Below are 21156 nucleotides of genomic sequence, written 5' to 3'. Positions count from 1 at the left end.
TGTGTGTGTGTGCTGGTGTGTTCTTGTAGAGAGGATCTGGTCATGGCTGCTAGGATACACAAAGTAGCTGGTGAGCTTGGTCTTACTAAGACAAAGCTACTAGTTGCTGGGATTGGTCTCACTGAATATGACTTGGTTCCATTAGTATTGCATGGTATGTAGTTGAAGTGATTAATCAGTTTAAACACTTGGCATCATTGGTTGAAACATGTAGTGGAGTAGCTGGTGAGGTTAGTTGTAGGATTGCACAAGCTTCCAGAACATTTGGCAGTCTTGTTTACTGCATCAGATTTCATACTGGAGACTAAGAGAACAGTGTAAAGATATGTTGTATTGGAAGTGTTGCTTTATGGTGCTGAAACATGGGCCCCACCCTAGAGTTGGTTAGTAAGTTGGGTAGGTTTCACTGGAGATATATATGTTGCATTTTGGGTATTAGTAGACCTAAAGGAGTACCTCACTATTGCTGAGCTAGCTGGCAGATTTGGAATGATTGAGTCTATTGGTGAAGTGTTAATATTGTATATATCAAGATGGTTAGGACATGTTGCCCAAATGCCTGACATAAGGCAACCCAAAAAGCTATTGTTTGGTTGGCTCCCTCAGAAGCACCCTGCTCATGGTGTCAATTAAGCTCCATTAGTGGGACAAGGTCTGTCAGGATATGAAGAAGTATTGAGTAGATGAGTCATCTTGGTATAAAGTATAAATTAGCCTGACATCACACCAGATGGAGAATTTTTTGCAATGAAGGACTTGATCAGCATGTGATGGCTCCACCTTCGAATAAACCCTCAGAAGCACCCTGCTCATGGTGTCAATTAAGCAACATTGGTGGGACAGATATGAAGAAGTATTGAGTAGATGAGTCAACTTGGTATAAAGTAGCCAGACATCATACCAGATGGAGAATTTTTTGCAATGAAGGACTTGATCAGCATGTGATGGCTCCACCTTTGAATAAACCATTTATATGTACCACCTGCCATTGATTGTTTCAAAGGAAACAGACAAAATAAGGCACAGAAATTACTACAACCTGTCTTCATCATTGACAAAGAGGACACATCCTCTGTTGGACAGCATCATCCCAGGATGTCTGGCTTCAAATTCAGTTCCAGTTCAAGTGTGTGCGTGTGTGTGTGTGTGTACGTGCGTGTGTGTGTGTGTGTGCAAGCATACATATCTGGCTTGACCATTGTAGCGCTTTCCAAGAATGTAACATTTGTGTATGCATTTGGGAAAAGTACCAACCTTACTCCCTGGAGTTATCATTTGATCAGTGTATCCTGTGTATGATAAGTCTTGTGTTTGTATAGTGAATGCATATGTGCACTTAGCTTGCCAATTGTGTAGAATTACGTCCTTTGGCAGCATCTCATAGTTGCACTAAGTAAAACTCTTTCCATATTCATTGTATGAGCTATTGCTCATAACTAAGCATATCCTTAAATGGTTAACATAGCAGGGACAAACATTTGTCTTTTCTGCAGTATAATTAAAATGAAAAATCACGGAGACTGGAAAACCATTCCTAGGTTTTGAATGAATAACACCGTGGTAAAGTTATTAAGTATTAAGAGACTAATTTTCTAAAGCAGTCAGTGCCATTAAATAATTCATTGTATGGTCACCCTGAAAGTATTTACAGAAGAAGTCCTGTAGTCATGATGCAAGATTTAAGTGTATTGCGTATGCGTATGTGTGTGCATGTGTATAATTGCATATTCAGGTTTGCAAGCAAAGATGCACAGGTATAGATAATGCCAAGGAAACTGTATCAGTGTGAACAGTGTTGCAATGTATCTGTGTGTTGTGCTATAATATAAATGCTGGGTAAAGGTGCACTGCATATGTGCATCTGTGTATGTGTGCAAGTGCCTATGAATTAGTTTTCTGAGAACTTTTCACAGACTACTGTATGTTTGAGTAAGCTACTACTGGTTAGGTAAAGAAAAATATTACTAGGTGCTCATGGCTATATATGGCTGGAGGTGATAACATACAATGATGATACACACATGAACTATTCTTTAGAATAACCATGCACAAAACTACAGACTTGACATGTCATGGAAATTCACAGGAACACTCTTGATACACACACGAAACCCACAAAACATGATCAACGTATGCTGTTGCTATAATTAGCCACTTGATTAACTCTAAACTGTGTCAAATATAGTCAATCTGATTCACAATATAGTTCACAATATTATGTTTATAGTTGCCACAAAACAACTACCAAGCTGTACAATAGTTGAGATATGAGAACTCAATACATACAGTCATTCTTGTATCCATAATGACATAACATTGACACCTGCATCTTCAAGAAATGTAGCTTAGAGATCAAACTTGAACCATTCTGGAAAAAGTTACATATATTTGTATATGGAACTTGCATGGTCTAGTGTTGGTCTTGCAAGGCTACAAAATATGCTGTTGCCTGTTTGTAAATGGCAATCAATTTAATGTACATTAAGTGGGAGAGTGATGTGCTTTGGGGGACCCCAGATTACGCTGATGCCGACAGCCATGTAGAACATGTTTTTTTAAATACAACACTCTATACTTTCTGTGTCAGCAACATTTAATTATTTGGTTCAGGATGCTGTAGGATGATAGGTGACAGTCAGACTCTTGAACCTGCATAATTCCATGCAGATATTGCTTTAAAATTGAAGATGCTTCATATCTGAGTGGTGAATAATGTGCTCCATACTGCTAAGGTTACACCACCAGTTTTCCTAGAAGAAAGGCTGTAGCAATCTATCCAATTACTGACTTATTTGTTGTAAAGTTAGCAAGTCAGAACAGCTCTTGTTGACATGGGTTGAGCAAAGATTAACAGAAGTGCAATTTCTGCATCACATGCAGTGTCTTAACATGACTGGTGGAATACCATCTGGACCAGGAGACTTGCTAGGTCTAGTGTATTTAAGTCATTTAATGAGAATCTACATATTCATTTGTGAATAGTGAAAGCAACTAATTGGATATTGACAACTTTTTTTTTTTTTTTTTTTTTTTTTTTTTTGATATTGACAACTGCTTTGTCAAAGCTGTCAGTTAGAGGTTTACCATTATCAGATGACACCAACATGATCTCTTTTTTCGGCTTGTGATATATTTTGAAATATTTTAGAAGTGTTGCTATTAGAACTGATAATTACTACATGAACTGCTCAAATTCTTCAATTTTACAATGAGATTCCCTAGCACTAGGAGTCTGTGGTCTTCAATTTGACAATTCAACCTTAAGGAATCTGATTAGATGAGTGAACTTCTTTTGAGGAATATAATTCATTCATTCCCTGTGTAATAGTGTTCAAAGTCTACCCAGTTTGTCTCAACAGTTATAGAATTTCTGTTGGAAGTGATGATTCCTTAGTCTGTCAAAGGCACCTCTGCATTTTAGCCTTGTAATCAAATATTTCTGGTATGACTGAAACCACAAGATCCAGAGTATGACTACTGTGAGTGCCTTTATGAATTGAGTTGTATAGTAATTTACTGAGTAGAACTGATTAAAAGAGTATAAGTACACAAATAATTATATATGCAAATTAGTTCACAGAGAATAGGTATGAGGATAAACCATCTTCACATTTTCCAATGAATGTAGGAATGGCTTTGCCAAGACAAGTCCTCATCAATCAGATGTATTTTGCTGTATCCGCTGACCATGGATTGATAATGTTTATGTAGGTCTTTTTTTTTCTTTTATAGGTAAATGGATACATTTAGAGGGTTTATTTGCCCACTTCTTTAAATTGTGAAGATTATTTCTGATGGCAGGTGGTATTGGCTTCAGTGCTAATTATTCTGAACAACCACATGTCATTGACATGGTATATCATTTACACAGATGAGGAATAGAAGTGGTGCTAGTAACGGTGTTTTGCCTTCAAGTAGAACTGACTAAACAGTTTGTCTTTATCCAGTATAAAAGTAAAGTGGTATCCAGTACACAATTTTCAATGGGAAACTTTATCAATTGTTTTGGATCCGTGTGAAAAGCATGTTTAATTTGTGTTCTGGATGTTGCGGTTGGACTAGTGAGTATAAATAAAGAAATACAAATGATGTGTTCCCACAAGGATCTGCTCTATTTATTTTATTTGTAGAATGCCATGATTTGTGCTGCTTTTCAATCTTAATGGAATTTGCCTTGGTGTAAAGACTGAAAGATCGATGAAGGTGAGCAGTAACGTTATTTCGTACACTGTTTCATTCAATAATCTAGGAGAAATTCCATCTGGACCAGCTGCTTTGTTGCAAGTATAATTTATGTTGTAATGATGGATATCCACATATTGTTGATGTAACATTATTGTCACAAATCTTTAATACATTTGTTGTATTGTCAATAATGATGATGTATACTGTGGGATGTAAGTATGACAGGTCTTTGTATTTCTTTCTTTTTAAAGATTTCGACAAGCTGATTTGATTGTACGGTCCATAATACAATATATACAGTTTGTGCAGTAAAATTAAGTAAATGCTATCATTTGATTGTTTAATACCAAGGATACATAACATTTTTTAAAAACATTACGCTCCTTATATACACAGCTACAGACGTGTAAATGTATTAAGCACCTTAAGGTAAATAGTCACAGCAAATATATGGAGAGTAATCTTGTAAGAACCTGTTGTTACTCAACAGTACAACTCAAGGTAGTGATGCTACCATCTGAAACACTACATGATTAATACTATTAACAATAGGTTGTAATAACTACTTATATTACTTGTAACAAAACATGCTTTGGCTGGTGGGAGTTGAAAGCAAACTATTGTTAAGTAAAGTTTCAATAACCCCTTTTGGTTTAGTACACAGCTATGTGTATACACCGCAGAAGGTTCTGCAGTGATTTATTTATGTAAGGAATTTGTACAATAATTGCATGCCAGCTTGCAGAGCTGAGTTTTACTTGCTGGTAGTAGTGGTATACAGGACATGAATACTTGGCCTGTGGTCAATGATCACTTTTGACCCATGCAGGTGGGAGCCAAATACTATTATAGTTGTTACCATCAAATTGTCAATTGTAGTGTAGCAAGTTAAGGTTGTTAATAAATGATAATAGGCCAAAGATCTTTGACCATGTTTATATCCACTTTCTCTCCAGTGTTAATCTAGTAAGCGAGATTGTTTTTTTTTTGTAAATCACTCCATCATAGTCCTGCATCTATTCTGTCTTTTGCCAAGTGAGGATTTAAGATTGGGACGCAGTACACTAAGGGTAATGTTTGGTACTGATCTGTACTTAAAACTATAAACTTCCCAACACTTGATCAGCAATATCACTATACTATGGTGGGATGATGATCTTACATGACAGAATTAAAATCAGTACCACAACTTTAAATGTGTGTCAATGTTGGATCCATGCAGTGTATACTGCTTAATGTAGACTTGAGCTCATATTTAGTGTAATCCACATAATGAAATGTTTTTCTCTGTTAGTTATGGGGTCTGGGTTGGGGTAACGGACAACTGAAGGTGGTGGCAAAACAGGGATGGTGGCAACACACAAGGTAGTTGGCTGGTGGTGACAAGGTTTGTGTTTGGTGGGTTAAGTCCAAAGGCTATCTGCAAACCTGGGTACTTCAGTGTAATAAACATTTTGTTTATATGGGTATATCATCTATTTTATACCACAATTATTACATTCAAAAGGAATAAATGCAGTTGTCACAGTGATAGTCTACCTATAATAAGAAGTTTATATAGTTGGGCAATAATTATGCAGACAAGTATTACTTGCTGCTAGCAATATACATGGTCCATAATCATTCATTAGTTGTCCCAGGTGGGAGCTAATGACATGACAGTATTTTTATAGTTTATGATTAATGTTAGTTTAATAAACTTTGGTTAGTGGCATGATAAAGGTGGGAGCCATATTGAATGGTACGTACACTGCAGTTTGTGCATTATTATATCGGTTGGGTGGCGACTACATGAAGTAGAGGATCACACAGGACATATTTGCCTGAGGTTACAATGATGATCTATATTGTCCCTTTTGATATATTTAGCAGCTAATTTACATTTTATATACTATACGGCAAGTTCATTATAACTTATGAAATATTACAATATTGATCCAACAACTCTCCATATTCGATCCTTTGGAGATATAATGCAAAGACTGTTCTCTGCTACTGGGCCCTTCATCCAGTTGCGGAGTAAGATGTTAGACTTGTTTGTTTTTGTGTGTGTGTGTGCTGTACACTTATGAAATATATACATATCATGTAACATACTTATACCGTTGGTCAGAGGTTTATACACTATTTATGTTGGATGGCCATGGATGATAACTCATATTTATACACTATACATGTTGGGTGGCCATGGGTGGCATTCTCTTTATACATTATACATGTTGGATGGCCATGAGTGATAACTCATATTTATACACTATTATATGTTTGGTGGCCATGGGTGGCATTCCCTTTATACACTATACATGTTGGATGGCAATGGATGATAACTCATATTTATACACTATATATGTTTGGTGGCCATGGGTGGCATTCCCTTTATACACTCACTATACATGTTGGATGGCAATGGATGATAACTCATATTTATACACTATATATGTTTGGTAGCCATGGGTGGCATTCCCTTTATACACTATACATGTTGGATGGCAATGGATGATAACTCATATTTATACACTATATATGTTTGGTAGCCATGGGTGGCATTCCCTTTATACACTATACATGTTGGATGGCAATGGATGATAACTCATATTTATACACTATATATGTTTGGTAGCCATGGGTGGCATTCCCTTTATACACTATACATGTTGGATGGCAATGGATGATAACTCATATTTATACACTATATATGTTTGGTGGCCATGGGTGGCATTCCCTTTATACACTCACTATACATGTTGGATGGCAATGGATGATAACTCATATTTATACACTATATATGTTTGGTGGCCATGGGTGGCATTCCCTTTATACACTATACATGTTGGATGGCAATGGATGATAACTCATATTTATACACTATATATGTTTGGTGGCCATGGGTGGCATTCCCTTTATACACTATACATGTTGGGTGGCCATGGGTGGCATTCCCATTTCATGTTACTTTATGCATGTATATATGCAGGTGGCTACCCTTTATTTCTGTATTCAGATGTGAAGGTGGTGTGGCATTATATATGTATTTTCCGCCCTTTAAGTGTGAGGTATATATTTGTCTAACTCATTTAGGAGACAAATATATAGCTCACGTGATGGCGGTTTATACAATACCTTGTGTGGTAGATGGTGGCCCTTCCAATCTGTAGTGGCTGCACTCTCTGGTGACAGGTAATTTCTTCTGCAGTAGTGACTGGGCACTTTATAGTGAGATACAGTATCAGTAGATGAAATCTGTAATAGAATAAAAGTTGGCACACATCTTCTTTATACATTGATGTAGAATTTAGCATTCAACCCTTAAACCAACATGCCCATTTTAACAAAATGCTTATAAAAAGGCATCATGGAGAGACTAAGAGAGAATTAAAATGCTGAATGCAGGTCAACAATATATAGAATGTGTGTACTGACATGCTTTAAGCAATGAAATACCAGGGTTAGTATGTTACAACCTGTTGATAGTTATAAGCCTAGCAAAAATCTTGCAGGAAATTGCATATAAGATAGATATCTGCAGGTAGCAGATTACTTTAAAACTTACGTAGTTAAGTATTCTAAAGTTTTTGATGCCTTCTTTATAGAATCATTTAAAAGAGTAACCTTAAACGTCACACAGTCTAGAAAACTGGATTTAGACTTAATAAATATGCATTATGACTGGTGATAGCCCCTCACATGCTGCCTCAAAAGAAAAAATAATTATACCCTTGCCGTAACATCTAAATGTGTGCCTTATGATTACTTGTTGAGAAATGAAGTTGTCTAAAGGAATTAGTAAGTACGCAAGCAGAAAACTTTACCTAATAGAAAGAGTAGAATCCGTAATAACTTATTGGAAGCATTTTTGGTTGCATTGAAGGAAATTTTGGGCTTAGCTATACCACCAAGACAGTATGAAGGTATTGTAAGGCTGGTTTCTGGTTAGTGAGAATGTCCAAATTTCTATGATTCCTAATATACAGTACTACTGTATTGTAGTGCAAGAAAAAGCACATAAGAAAGATTCGTGCAATTACCTGGATGCTATCAAACTTACATTGTGTGATTCCAGTAGATCACTTGATTGTTCCGACATATGGTGGCATGAGTCAAACCTGTGTAGGTAGGAACAATTAAAATGATGTTGTGTCCTACATCTAAGAACCAACAATATAATGGTACTAACTAACCACAAGTATAATAATATTAGAAATTTAAAGCTTGATTATGACGGTGATCCTGTGCATACTGGATCAAAAGAATGAATAGTGCCAACAGTTAATGTTTTAGTTGAATGCACAACCCAACTATTAATTACAAAAGTGAAGTGGCAATCGCGCTTCGTTTTCAGCTATGTTCAGCTGGTTTCACAGCAATACAAACAAAGAACAGTAGGAGAAGTGCCTCTGCAATTGACCCAGTCACCATGGAAATATGAAGAATTTCCATTTACAAAAGTAGGGAAGCCATAGTGTCACCACAAATTGACATCTTTGGTTGTCAGCAAGCACAAAGGAGGACAAAGGTAATTCCATGTTGCATGTGATGTACGTAAGTGACATTGAACACTAAAAAAAACAACAACAAACAACAAAAACCAAGCCCTCAGTCTTAGTCATTATTGAATGCAGGCAGGCAGGCAGGCAGGCAGGCAGGCAGGCAGGCAGGCAGGCAGGCAGGCAGGCAGGCAGGCAGGCAGGCAGGCAGGCAGGCAGGCAGGCAGACCAGGCAGGCAGGCAGGCAGGCAGGCAGGCAGGCAGGCAGGCAGGCAGGCAGGCAGGCAGGCAGGCAGGCAGGCAGGCAGGCAGGCAGGCAGGCAGGCAGGCAGGCAGGCAGGCAGGCAGGCAGGCAGGCAGACCAGGCAGGCAGGCAGGCAGGCAGGCAGGCAGGCAGGCAGGCAGGCAGACCAGGCAGGCAGACCAGGCAGGCAGACCAGGCAGGCAGACCAGGCAGGCAGACCAGGCAGGCAGACCAGGCAGGCAGACCAGGCAGGCAGGCCAGGCAGGCATGCTATAGAAAATTCAAAAATTATTTCATGTAACAATGGTATTTCCTCATTATGCACACACAATGCAGCACTTCGCAGCTATACAAAGGTTTCTATTACGTACATAATACGTATAACCAGAATGCAGCTTTCTTCCAATAATCATCCTACACGTGCTGGCATATCCACCTTTTCCTTTTGCTGCACAGCATGGTAGTGCACGCTGCACAGCATGGTAGTACACGCTGCACAGCATGGTAGTGCACGCTGCACAGTTATGTCCAAATCTACTGAAAAACAATCAGATGGTGAAAGAATCTTGCCCAAACAATGTCAGGAGGCTGAAATTGATCAGATTCTTCAGGATCCATTGAAGAAGGCTCAGCTTCTACAAAAACTGGGTTTAATGAACCCGTGGGTTACACTGCTCCTCACCCCTAGTGAGACGTCTGTAGGAGATGCCCTGGGGCCACTTGTCTCACCCCTAGTGGGATGTCTGTGGGAAACGGATCTAGTACCAAACTGTGGATGCGCGTGCCTTTTCACGCCTTATTTACTGCCACAGTCGATTCCAGCAACAGCTCTGAAGAAGGAGAACACATAACTAGTTTTGCCTGCTACAGTAATAAGGACATTGTGAACCTCCTAAGCGATTTAAAAGCACTCCAACTTTGACCCTTCCATTCAATCACAAAATACATGGGATTTGTCCACATTGACGGCTTCTTTCTTAGAGCGACATTTTAACTGCAGTCTTGGTGACAATGAAACAGAGGCTGTAATGACGGACTTTTATAAGCCCAATTGTTCAGCCCTTCAAGCTCCACAACTGGATGACTTACTGAAGGAAATGAAAAGGGAAAAGATCCACAATTTGGTGCTGAAAGGACCCTCTATAAGGTACAAGAACAATTATTACAAGTCTTGAGACCACTTGCTTACCTCTGGTGTGATCTCCTGAACCATGATGCTGAAGTATTGACAGAAGAAGTGCTAATACTGATCCAAAGAGCCTTATGGGATTTCACAAGAGAGGTAGAAAATAGCCTACAGCAGAATTAATCTTAAACTGAAGTCTTTGGCTTCAGAAGATTTCTCAGGTTGGGAGACCCAGCTCTTTGGTCCAGGATTCTTAGATAAGGCTTCTAAGAGGATCAAGTCAGAGAAGTCATTGACTAGGTGTCAGGAGCAGAGTCTTCTAAGAAGAGGAAATGGGAGGATGATGGAGGAGATCTCCATTGTTTTTATCCAGAGACACTTCTACAAAGTGCAGCGGCAGGAGGACCTAGTGCCCAGCTCAGTTGTGCAACTCACAGAAGTCACAGTTCAATATTCAGCAAAGTGTATTACAAGGGCTCCCAACAGGGAGCACAGAACTCCCAGAGGCCATGCAGTAAGCCTTCCAGGGGCGTCCCCCAAAATCTTTTGTGGCTGAAGGGGTGGCTTTGAATTGGGATGTTTGGGAAACCTTTACCTCTGATGATTGGGTGTTGGAGGTAGTACAAGTATATCGCTTGGAATTGTGGCAGCAGCCATACCAGAGGGCTTCTGCAGTGACAAGGCAAGGATCTCAGGAAGAATGGAGGCTGATAGATTGAAGAGCTCCTTTAGAAGATAGCTCTGGAGGAGGTTTCATCATCACCAGAACAGTTTGTGAGTCGCCTGTTCCTGATCCCCAAGAAGGATGGCTTGCACCACCCAGTATTTAACCTGAAGCCCTTGAACATGTTTATGAAGAGTCAACATTTCAAGATACTGGTGGTAAAAGAGTTGGTCCAGCAAGAAGATCGGATGAGTACAGTAGATTTAAAAGATGATAAAATTCCTCAGATTAGTTTGGGATGAGAAGACCTACCAATTTACTTGCCTGCCCTTTGGCCTCTGTACGGCATCACAGGTGTTCACCAAACTTCTCCGCCCAGTGATGGCTCATCTCCATCAACAGGGACACTACTCAGTGATATATTTAAATGATCAGCTCCTGCTGGCCTGATGGCCTAAGAGGAGGATTTTCTGGTATCGTGGGTAGCTCAGACAGTGAACTTACAGGAGCAGAAGGGATTCATAGTAAATTGAGAGAAATCACAGCTAACGATTGAAAAACAATGGTACAGGCTTCGTACACCACCAGGAATGGCCTATTCCTTCAAGTCGCATACACGAATGAAAATGAAGAGCAGCTTTAGAGCCTTTGTGAAGAGAATTTGCAAGAAAAACATGATATTCAAACTATAAAACAGTTTATAACATACTTCTCTGTATAACATGTTGTTAAAAGTGGTTTTTTTACAAAATGCTTCATTAGCAAAGCATATAGCAACATCGCTCACCATGGCCAGCTAATTCGCTTGTGAACAACCATTTGATGTGCTCATGAACAACAAGGGAATGAGCATGTTTCAATGTAATACTTGCACATCTTCATTCTTCACCTGGCTTGTTAGCTGGAATTATTTTCCACCTTTTACTGAGTCTGCAATAAACAAGATGCATTGCTGCATACAACAATTTGATCTCCTGTATGTTGTGTATGGCCGTATGCATAATATTATAGACTGTGATCATTGTGCCAACTAGTGCCAATGCCACAACGCTGATTTGCTGACACATCACTAGTGGCCTCTAGTTACAATAAAGTCTATAGTGCCATATTGGCTTGATTGGGATCATTTGCCAATTGTGCCTTCACCATCTTGTTGTGCATAGCCTCCCTTCACTGATAAGTCATCTTTAGAGACACATCACACCTACAATATAAACTTTCAATATAGTCTGGTTTTTGTGCAAGTTGTATTTTATTATTGTGATCCACCAGCACACACACTGCTGAGTGTTGGCTATACATGCCCAATGGCCGGGTAGGTTGCAACGTTGGTGTACAGTATGCGCTTGGTTGTAGTGTGATCTGGTCCTAGTCAATAAATAAACAAAAATTAATGCTCTCGAAAGCTGAGGCCTAGAGACATGCAGTAACTGGGGATAGATTCGTCTGTGAACAAAGGCACAATTGTACAATACTTATGCCAGTTCGTACTTATAACTTACACGGACCTGTAATTCTATATAATGCCCAGTACAAAGCAGCTAATAAGTACCACACCTGGTTTACTTCGCTATTCACAATGACCACAGTGGAAGGAGATTAGCAACCACGGAGAAAAGCCACTGGAATACTGATTGATTATGGCTAGTGCGTCTTTATTTGCTAAGTTGTTCAGGTGGAATAGTGAGTTACAAGTCTTGGAGAGATTAAGAGTATGTTTTCATGTTGTAATTTGTTTGTATTATTTTGTATACTTCTGTTCATCCTTCACCTGGCTTGATAGCTGAATTATTCCATCTTCAGTGTTGTCAATAATACATTGTTGCATACAATTCTGCAGTATAAGTGCATCTCCTGTATGTTGTGCTACACATCACTATTCCAATGCCACACCCTTGATGTACTGGCACTCAGCTACTAGTAGTTTTGCATGGCCAAGCCATTGTGTGGAGAAAGCACAGTTTTTCAGGTGATAAGTTTGCATGATAAATATAGCTCTCAACTTGAAACCTTTTAGTGCCAGGGTTGAGTGAAGTCACTGACATGCACTTCTATATAAATACAGCCATAATTACATCCCGTGCAAGATAATAAGCACAACACAAAATGTGTCCTTAGGCAGATAACTGCTGTGTGGTTGTGCTTGCTGCTGTCTCACATACCTTAAACTATGGTATTGTGTCTACACGTTGTTACAGTCTGCTACCACATCCTATTGAAGGCATTACCATCTTTCACAGTGATCAGTCGCTGCACATGCAGTTGTTTGTTCATCTTGTATTGTATCCATGGCATCATGTGATCATTTTAGAACATATGGTCCTACTCATATTAAAATTAACTCAAGTGACAGATAGTTGAAATACTCTGCTTCTTTTATCATTGCAGTCTGCTCTTGGCAACTCCACCAGCCACGTCTTATTCCAGTACCCTGATCTGTCTTCACTAAACAACTGGTATTACACGAGGAGAATAATGCAAATTTTGTAGAGATATTAAATTTTATGGACTGTTTTGCTTGTAGGCATGAGATTCAATACTATAGATGTGAGAGCATGCGCTTGTGCCTTGACTTGTGAGAATCATGCAGGAGGGGTGACAATGTGGTCTTCCATGGTCGGGTAATCAAGATAACATAATAGTAGCAGGCCCTCAGGATTGGAAATGCATCACTTTTGTTTACTGTATGTGCCACAGTGTGCACACTGTGATGGCCATGCATGTGTACTGTTTGTACATGCCCTATCAGTAGATTGTCCCATTGGTGATTGTGCTTGGTTGTATGCATCCCGGGACTAGAATAAATATTTAACAACAAAACAATAGCAATAAATTAGTCAAGTCAATTCTAAGCAACTCTCAGCATACACTAAGTAAAGATGAATTAGATCCCCATTGCTAAGCAGAGTAAAGAAATACAGTAGTAACTCAGCCAGTGATGTGTTCTATACTGTAAGTGCTCAGAAAGCAAAGTAGCAATACGTTTGTAAACTACAGTAGCCATTGGACCCATTCCTCCAGTGCATGAAAAAATCTAAGGAGTAAAAGTTCTGTGATCTACCTCCTGAATAGTACAAGGAGCTAGAGGATTGAACACTTTCACATCAAAAATTCATTTTGTCCACAGTCCTAGATACTATCAGCAACAACATCAACATGAACATCATCCTCAACATTAGCAGTTCTATATTCAAATGATTCTCCAGACAATGTTTATAAAGGAGGTTCAATGTCACATATTTCAGTCAGAAGTTCTGCAGTGATATTTCTTAGTTCATTATGATGTATTATAGGTACACCTCCACAGGGACATGCTGAACTGAGAATTGTTTGCCGCAAACGCACTCAGCTTGAAGGTAGTAATGGTGGTTGCTAGCCATATCGGAGACAGAGAGCATTACAAAAGTGCCCTTTGTGTAAAACAAAACCATGCTCAAAAAGAGGGAGTGTAGTTAGCCAACTAGAAGAACCTTTTTTCTGCAGCTAACATTATGGCACGATGTGAGGATGGCAATAAAAAAGGTAAAACAGCAGATTGATGATGGATGGATGCATACAATGTTTGGTTTTGCTTTGATCTGGGAACACAACACTTTGACTAGGTAAGGGGATATGTAATACTAACAAAGTAACTTGCAGGACTAACAATACCAAGCCCTTCCAATCTGCAGGAGGCAGAAAGCAAATTACATTCCAGTTACTAAAAGCAGCTATACCAGTCAGTTTAGACAAAAAATTTTAGTCAAACAGTGTCCTACAAAGATTACCTTGCAGGCACTATAGTACATAGCTTCTACACTAATGACAGAAGATGCTAAGTAGACACTCAGACAAGACATGCAATTCTTGATCACCACATGCAAAGAACAAGAAATCTACCAGTACTATATATTATTACCACACTACACGCTAGAAGAAAGGTTTGAGGATAAGACCACATGTTGGATAGTAAGCATACTTCACATTGTATAGGAAAGAGGTTACTATCGGAACACTGTTTAATTGTTTGCCTTTGCCACGACTGAATATAGGTAAAAATACTAGACACAAGTAGTGACTGACGACAATGTGTCATTGGTCCAGAAATAAATTAACTTTTAAAGTTGATCAACAGCCACAAAATACAAAATTAATGACCTCCTTGTCCACAAAGCAGACACTAAAGAGAAGATGATTCAGAGATGCATTTAGCAGACAAAGGTAATAATGATTGATAATTAGTTCTATAGTAGCTATTGGTACAGCATATTATTACAAATAACTAATCTGTGCAGTGTAGTGGACATTTTGCTTAAGACTGCCCAAAACAAAAGCATACGTCTACCAAAGGACATTTATGTGCCAAGAGAGCCAAAAAATAAAAAAGATGCAGACACTTACTTTGGAGGCAACGAGATGTTTGTTGCTACAATGGGATTGAAAGCAGACACACAAAAGTCATGACTGGATAATTGGCCATGGTGAGAAACAAGTGTACATTGTGACTACAAGGAGTTTGAGACCCCAGAACCAGTGAGACATGGTGATGGCCATACTATATCGGCTGTTGCATTTGACAAGGACAAGGTCATTACACAATGGTGGCAGAGTTGTTTGTTGAAGGACAGATACGTTGTACAAATAAATATACAAAAAAAACAGCTCTAAAATGAACCAGACACTGGCTCATGTCAACCTCAAACAATTGCTTCAGCAAGTGGACAGAAGGTATTGACATACAATCACAAGATAAGTGAAGCTTGTATACAGGAAAGTGTCATTGAAAACCACACCATCCACTGAAAGCTGGAAGATCAAGAGAAAAGCTTCAGCTGGTACATTGATGTATGTGGCATAAACCTTTGGAAAAGTCATGTATCACGTAGGATATCTTAATGAGACCCAGTTGATGAAAACAGAATACCCATACACCCTAATAAAGCAGTCACCTTATATTCCCTATTACAACAATCACCTAATACCACAATCACTGGGTATTCTAATAAACGCCCATGTGCCATTGTTCAACCAGATGCTAATTAAATTGTTAAGAAAAATGAACCCATTCATTTTTAGTACACAGGATTCTGTTCAAATACTCTAACAGAACATACACCTGATGACAATACTAATACTACAATCATTTCTACTGCCAGATATGTATTCGAGGATTCGGATAATTAAGATCCTACTGTATATACTATATGTGAAGTTTCAGCTCTAGAAGCGCCAACAACTTTCAAAGTTACAGTGCTACAAAATGGTATCAACAGAAAAATCAATTTGTACAGTGACAATACAAAAAATAAACTACAGGTGCTTAGATTAAAACTTAAAAATACAGTCCTCTACCAAGATGCAATTACACCATTGAGTTTTCTATGAACAGGTGAATCCATTGGTGGGTAAGTTTTGTTTTCCAGGCCTTTTCTACAACCAGGGCAAAGGTAAAAACGTGAAAAAAACTGTGTACCATTTGTCCAACACAAGGCAGACTAACACTCATATCTTCCATCTCCTTGGGAGTAATAACACGAAACAAAGATTTTGGAACTCCTCTTGCTTTGGGGGGTCATGATGCTACCAAGTTTATGTGTTTATCACCTTCCTTCACTGTGGACAACGTGTTTTAAAAAAAATTATGGATTTTTTTTGCAAATTTGTAAATACTTTACCCATTGCATTTATTGCATTCTACTGTAAAATTAGACTTGTGCGAACATTGTTACAGATCTGGTCATATCAGATTGTGTACTAATATAACAAGTACATGAAAAAATTTGGAATTTTCAACTAGAGTAGGGACCATAGCACATCAATAAAAAGTACTGAAACAAGTTGGAGTAGTGCATGATATTAAATCACAGTAAAACAATAAGTGTTATATCTCTACTGTGCATTTCCGTTATGGTATCTTGAGCACAGTAGGGATATAACACTTCTTATTGTTTTACGGTGATTTAATATCATGGACTACTCCAACTTGTTTCAGTACTTTTATTGATGTGCTATGGTCCCTACTCTAGCTGAAAATTCCTAATTTTTTCGTGTACTTGTTTGTTAACTTTTTTGTAAATAGTTTTATTTAAGACTGGTGAACCCATGCATACCACATCTGAAATGCACCGTGCGTCCCAGCTATATCAATTATCGTCTGAAAAGTGAAGTATCCATTACGCTTCGTTGTCAGCTATGTTCAACCCATTGCACAGCATTTCGAATCAAGAACTGTTCGAAATAGCACCTCTACAATCCATGCACACCAAAAGAAAGAAATAGTGGCACGCGCCCCAACTATAGTAATTACAAGTACACGAGAATTTTCAACTAGAGTAGGGACCATAGCACATCGATAAAAGGTACTGAAACAAGCTGGAGTAGTGCACGATATTAAATCACAGTAAAACAATAAGTTATAGGTACGAGGGTGATATCATTGTTAATACACGAGTCCGAGGTGGAGCCGAGGACGAGTGTAATAACAATGATATCATCCGAGTATACGGGATATAACTATTTTATATCTCAGTGCGCGGGAGTGCGCAGAAGTTTACGGATAGTAAATTAAGTTCCGGTTTGAGTTCCTGTTACTGTGCTCAAGATTTCGTCCGAATTGTGTGGAGATTCTACTTCGTAGCTACAAGAGAGACCTTACATACTGCCTACAAACTGTAGCGAAAGGCGGTGTTATGAAGCAGCAGTTCCAGGTATGATTCGCCTTCGTCAGAAGTGGGTATGGTGGTGTCGCGTGGTGTGCAAGAGAAAAATAAAGATCAACAAGTGGCTACCATAGTCCGAGATAGAACGATGAAGCTAGAGGAAGTTAGTTCTTCACCATAGTGACCGTTGGGAGTGATTGTTGGAGCAAAAATCATCACGGACTATTCTTGACATTTGTTAAACTATCGTATTGGTAACTTGTAGTGTTATTGTGTAAAGGATTAACAGTTTTCTTGTAAAATTTAGCTAGTTTTAAGTGCTGTATTGGTGTGTTTTGTATCAATATTTCCTTATTTGGCTCTTTGTTCCATTGGTAAACAATGCCATTCGCGGTTATTATGATGTCACGAAAGAGACTGAGTGGCTCTGCAACAGGGTGATAAGTTAGTTATCACTGGGTGATAACTAATATATCGTACAGTAGCAGCGCCGCTCTGTCTAGTTGTATGGTAGTTATAACCCAGCGCGGCGCTTTGATACTCCCACGCACTGGGATGTAAGAAGTGTTATATCCTACTGTGCTCAAGATACCATAACGGAAATGCACAGTAAGGATATAACACTTCATGTACCATGAAACCACCTAACTTCAAAGGCAAATTCCAAGTTACATATCTTATAAACCCTGGCTGGCCATGGTACATTTAAGTTAAACCATGGCTGGCTATGGTACATTTAAGTTAAACCATGGCTGGCTATGGTACATTTAAAATAAACCATGGCTGGCCATGGTACATGTAAATGTACCATGGCCTTGATATCTGATGAGGTAACGTTGTTTGTTTTTATAAGAATCCTGGCAGTATTCGATTGTGGGAGTTTATTATTACTCACGTGATGAAAACCATGAACCCAATTTTGCATTCTACAGCATTCATATGAAGGCGATTCGACACCTTACCACCCTATGAGTTGACAAACGAAAGTTTAAGGTGAGAACTAGTGTCATGGTTAATTTACAATCGCATGTCCGCGTGTTTGATTACATACCATGCCCACTTTCGTATATCATGAGGTAACTACTCTACAGCGACGCTTACCCCTCTGGATGTTTAGAAAACATTGTAAACAGTGGTTAAACAATGTAGCAACTTTGAAACACTTGTTAAATCGCAAAATTGAGTGTTTCTGTGATATTCATAGGATTTGTCCGTTTATGTTAACAAACGTAACTGCAATGTTACTTGCTGCTGACCCATAATCGAATTTTACAAGACTCTCTATATAATAAATCCAGCGGGTTGCCTCGTATTGGCTTGAGTGATCAGTCGGCCACCACAGTAGGCTATTAGCCTACATGGTACATATCAGTTGTATCACGTGCCCTTGTGATTTGTCTGATATGTACACCCATGCTCTCGGGCCGTTAGGCCCGAGAGCGTGGGTGTACATATCAGGCAAATCACTCGGGTACATGATACAACTATTACTTATTGTTTTCTGTGATTTAATATCATGGACTACTTCAACTTGTTTCAGTACTTTTATCAATATGCTATTGTCCCTACTCTAGTTGAAAATTCCAAATTTTTTCGTTTACTTGTTTGTTAACTTTTTTTGCAAATAATTTTATTATGACTGGTGAACCCACGCATACCACATCTGAAATTGGCGCCACACGCCCCAGCTATATCAATTATCATTTGAAAAGTGAAGTATCCATTATGCTTCGTTGTCAGCTATGTTCAACTCATTACACAGCAATACGAATCAAGAACTTTTCCGGAAGAACCTCTACAATCTACGCATACCAAAAGAAATGGTGCCACACCCCAATTTTATTAATTATTGTCTGAAAAGTGAAGTATCCATTATGCTTCGCTGTCGGCTATGTTCAACCCATTACACAGCAATATGAATCAAGAACTGCTTGAAAAGCGCCTTTGCAATCAAAATAGCCACTATGAAAAATACGGACGATTTCCATTTCGAAGGGAAGCCATCACGTGCTCATGCCAAATCGACACCTTTCCCTGTCAGCAAAGATGAATGTGACACAAAGGAGGACACTGGTAAGTCCATGAAGAATGCATTGTACGTACTGCGGTATGCCAAAAGGCACCTGTCAGGCTGAAGCGACGTCAAACAGTGAAAAATTCAAGCCCGTAGCTTTAGCCGTTATCGAGTTAAGTTTGTATGAAGGCATCAGTCAGCTACTTACTTACTCAGTCAGTAGAAAATTCCATCGAATAAATTTTTTTAAAATTCCATAGCAACTTGTTGAAAGCGTTTCGGGTCGATCTGAAAGCTTGTTTGGGCTTAGTTTTACCTCACCAATACTGCCTTGTCGTCGTCAGGGAAAATTGAGGCTGGTTTTTGGGTGATTGTATTTTGTGGGCCATGCCTACTGCTTTGTGGTCCCTACTATACAGTTACTATCGTACCGTATGATCATCTGAAAAGTGAAGAATCCATTACGCTTCGCTGTTGGCTATGTTCAACCTGTTACACAGCAGTACGAATCAAGAACTGTATGAAAAGCACCTCTGCAATCAAAATAGCCACTATGAAAAATATGGACGATTTCTGTTATGAAGGGAAGTCATCACGTGCTACCACCAAATTGACACCTTTCACTGTCAGCAAAGATGAACGGGACACAAAGAAGGATACTGGTAAGTCCATGAAGAATGTACTGTACGTACTGCGGTATGCTAAAAGGCACCTGTCGGGCCGAAGCGACGTCGAACAGTGAAAAAATCAAACCTGTAGCCTTAGCCGTTATCGAGTTATGCTTGTCTGAAGGCATCAGTCAGTTACTTGCTTACTCAGTTAGTAGAAAATTCTGCCAAATAATGTTTTTTTAAATTCCGTAGCAACTTGTTGAAAGCATTTCGGGTCAATCTGAAAGCTTGTTTGGGCTTAGTTTTACCTAACCAATACTGCCTCATCGTCGTCAGGGAAAATTGAGGCTGGATTTTGGGTGATACTATTTCGTGGTCCACGCCTACTCCTTTGTGGTCCCTACTATACAGTTACTATCATACTGTATGATTACAAGATATGTGCTAAACAAATTGATACAACTGGATAGCAGTTGGTATCCCAACTATTGTACATCAACAACTCCACATACAAAACACTTAACATGTGTCAAATGGATCCCTACTACTAGCTTAACAATTTTTAAACACATAGTTTATACTACAAACATTTACTTACATTGCAAAAGTGGCTTCGCTATCAATGTGGGATTTGCCAAAGTACTGTACCTTCTCTATCAATATGGAATTTGTTATAGTACCTAGACAAAAATGTAAAATTTACATTAGAGTGCATGGTCTCTTTTTAATCACCTTGGTGGCTATGGATAACTAATCACAGTACATTGAAGCCTCCAGAGACTAGTTTGGTGTTTGAGGAGAATATCAGTAACTGCTGTAAAGAGAAACAAGTACAACTACATTTAATATTTTATGGCATGTAGTATGCTAACTGTAACACAAATAATGTACATTATACATTACTACAAAGAATATTACACTATACAGTACTTTTTGTACCCATCACAACAATAACTAGCTACACAAGAATTATAGTCAAGATTTGCAGCTGTTTTGGATTAGATAACACACAAATGCTCTAGTAGACCAGACGTGCATTCAAATACAAAGTTCAACAACTAACTTCAAAGCAAAGAGAAAGTTATTAATTATATATGCTTATGAGGGATATGTGTGCTCGAGGAAGAGTGTGTATACTTCAGAGAGTTGTGCACCTAATTATTTTAGCCATATCCTGAGTAATTGTGTTA

This window comes from Dysidea avara, chromosome 4 (assembly GCF_963678975.1).
Source record: "Dysidea avara chromosome 4, odDysAvar1.4, whole genome shotgun sequence".
NCBI lineage: Eukaryota > Metazoa > Porifera > Demospongiae > Dictyoceratida > Dysideidae > Dysidea > Dysidea avara.
Note: the sequence above shows the minus strand (reverse complement) of the source record.